Source organism: Cyprinus carpio, chromosome A14 (genome assembly GCF_018340385.1).
Source record: "Cyprinus carpio isolate SPL01 chromosome A14, ASM1834038v1, whole genome shotgun sequence".
NCBI lineage: Eukaryota > Metazoa > Chordata > Actinopteri > Cypriniformes > Cyprinidae > Cyprinus > Cyprinus carpio.
This window is the reverse complement of record NC_056585.1, coordinates 5,776,914-5,780,239: the sequence shown is the minus strand read 5'-3', so window position 1 is coordinate 5,780,239 and position 3,326 is coordinate 5,776,914. Positions and strand designations below refer to the sequence as shown.

General features: G+C 38.3%; 1 pseudogene; it reads right to left on the bottom strand.

The window, feature by feature from the left end:
* On the bottom strand, positions 1–3,108 carry LOC109062130 (annotated as a pseudogene).
* Between the last annotated feature and the right edge of the window lie 218 nt (positions 3,109–3,326).

Below are 3,326 nucleotides of genomic sequence, written 5' to 3'. Positions count from 1 at the left end.
TTGGCAGAAGCCTCCGTCTAGAAAGCAGAGCAGCGTTCGCTCTTATCCGCAGGCTTTCGCCCAACGTTGAATCTCGGCTTGAACGAATGCTCCGTGATCAGCTGATTTATTTCATTCTGCTTGTAGGTTGCCAGTTTTTGAGAGAGCCAAGGTGCTTTAGGTTCACCTACTGCTCCTTGAAAATATTTCATACACGCCCGACTTATTAAATACATACCCTCTGCGATGTTCAACAAGACACAGACTCCAGACACGGCCAGCATGAAGACAGTGAAGACGGTCTTCTTCTGTGGGACGCGACACGAAACAGTCCACTGTATTGGGACAGGGATAGGAGTCACACTTCACAAGACGCACCATCTTGATGTCCGGATAGATCAAGTAAAAAATGTACAAGAAAACCACCTCCAAAACGATGCGGAAGACGATGCTGATGATGTAAGTCCACCACAGAGCACCGGTGATCTCGAACTTCTGGCTCTTGATGTTCTCCAAGTCCTTGGCGCTCCCTTCGGCCGGAGATCTTGAGGATCTTCTTCTCGATGTGCCGGCGGTGAGCGACGTGCATGGCCACCAGCAGGGCCGGCCGTGGACACCAGGATGAGCTGCAGAGCCCAGAGGCGGATGTGAGAGATGGGGAAGAACTGGTCGTAGCACACGCTGTTGCAGCCGGGCCTGCTGGGTGTTGCAGGTGAAGCCCCGACTTCTCGTCGCCCCCACAGCTCTCTCGGCACCCACTCCACCCAGCACCATGATCCTGAAGATGAAGATGACCGACAGCCAGATGCGGCCGATGCCGGTCGAGTGCCTGTTCACACCGCTGATCACCGCGTAAAACGACACCCAGTTCATGCTGGATTCGAGCACTAAAGACAAGAGAAAGCAAAGCACAAGGACTTTAATCAGTGTGTTCTTGACCGCTTCAGCTCTGCATTAAGTGTTATTTAGCAGTCAGGTTTGTGTGCACTTGGCTGTGTTTGTTTCTCCATCAATGAAATGTGTGTGTGTGTGTGTGTGTGTATATATATATATATACGATTACATGAATCTGCATTACATAATCAGATTAAAAAAATTAAGTACATATAATTAGATTAAATTGCATTTTAAAATACTCAGAATCAGAGAAGTTACTTTTTTATTGATTACATGATTACATATTCACACAACAGCAATAAATTATTCATAATTTATTGATTCTGCCTTTTTATTATCTTTGAAATGTTCCTTTCTAAAATAGCCTACCGCTGAAACACTCAAAGTCTTGTGGTTTTGTGGACATTCACACAGAGACCAGTCACTAATCAGGTGGCTATACTGTAATTACACAGAGAACTGAGAAGCATACAGCGTCTGAGCACTGGATTTACTGAAATCATTTCAGTTTCAGGAAGTGTTTTCTCAGCATTTCAACATTGCATCAAGTACTGATGAACACATTCATTTTTATTTGAATTATCACTCAGTTGGTTATTTTACTATGTCTTTCAAACACATTAATGCACAAATTCACGTTATTCTGTGAATAATTTTTTTTCACCTAATATATTTACATCAAGTCCCCCTGAGATTTTAAAATAAATATTTTAATGATTAAGTATCACATTTGCTTTGATTAATGGTCACATGACATGAAGGTAAACAAGTAAAATATTAAATTTTTTAGTAAGTGTTTTATTTTTATTGATGTTAATTTAAAAAGATTTATTTTAATATTACATTTTTATGATTTAATTCATTGTTAGCTTTTCAGTAAATTCATGAACCCCCTGCAGTTCTTTCACGAACCCCAGTTTGGGAAACCTTGATGTAATGTAATGTTTAATGCACTTCATGTTGTTAAGATTTTCTTTTTCTTTGCATTTTTATTTCAATATTACATATAATTTAATTATAGTTACTTCTGATGGAATTATAATAAATACTGTATAGACTGTAGAAAAACAATCTTCTGCCTTTAAATACTTTGGTCAGTTCAAGATTAATTTATGCAATTTTATTTAATTTATTTTAAAAGAAGAGCAGTTTCATGTCCATCCTTATATTGTTCAAATATGACCTTTAGAAAGTCATTAGTAATAAGTAATGCAATACTTTTTACAGAGAGTAATTAGTACAGTAATATAAATACACAAATGTAATTAGCTAGTTATTAATTACTTTTTTTAGACTAAATTAACCAACACACACACACACACACACACACACATATATATATAATGGTTTTGATTTCTTTAATCCCATTTCTCCATTTGTATTATTTTAATATTTTAATGCCTTTACTATTATGTAATTATGCATACTTTTACATAATATAGTCACAATAAAGGGTAAAAAAGTTGAAAACATTTGACTGGTAATGTTTGTAATTCAGATATGTCATACACAACATGGCTAAACACATCAACTTTTAAACTTCCAATTACACAACATTCAAGATTAATGTAATTCCAACAAATAAAACAATATAACGCTAAATTACAAATCTTTTCTGACACAAAATTCTGAATCTGAACAGTAATTTACCAGGTTCAGCCCGTGAGAAAGCAGCTTATGCTACCAGCTCCAAACATGAAGAACAACAGACTGGGGTCTTGGCATTTGGACACTTGGTTGACTGAAATCACAATGAGTTGGGGTTAATCTGGAGCTGGTTAAGAGCTTGGGCGATGGTCTAGCACTGCATGTCGTCACCTGACACAACACAACCTGGCCAATAGCAAGCTTTCGGTTGGCCCACACAACAACTCCACATATGCACTAATACTAACTGTGATCAGAGCTCAAAGCTATTCAAGACATCTGTATAAACTATATGACGAATCTTAAGTCCAACTTGCAATAAGGATTTAAATTTTACAATGTGCTCCAAAAAATAACTGAACGAATACTGAGCAGTCAAATGAACGTTTCCATGTTTGATAATGTTATACGAAAAGAGCATTTTACCTTCAGCTGTGATAATATAGAGACATTTCCAGGAAACAGCTAATGGCCTCGCTAAAGATCAGCATGCCCTTTGCAAATGCAAAGGATTTACGCGCTACTAGCCACAACTCTGCACCATGGCTGTCATATGCACTCATATAACCCACTTATACACAATGCGGCTCTTTATGGAGACTAACAAGACTCTTCAGAATTCAGATCAAATGCCTTGATTTCCACCCACCCGGGGCAGAAGAAAGAATCTGTGTGGACACAATGAGCAGCAACATTATTCATTGTGCCTGGCAGGGAGAGGAAATGAGGGGCGTTTCTGAGCTGCGCTCACTTTATCAAACACAGCACAATTTATCAAAGAAGGTCGAGCTGTCAAGAAATGA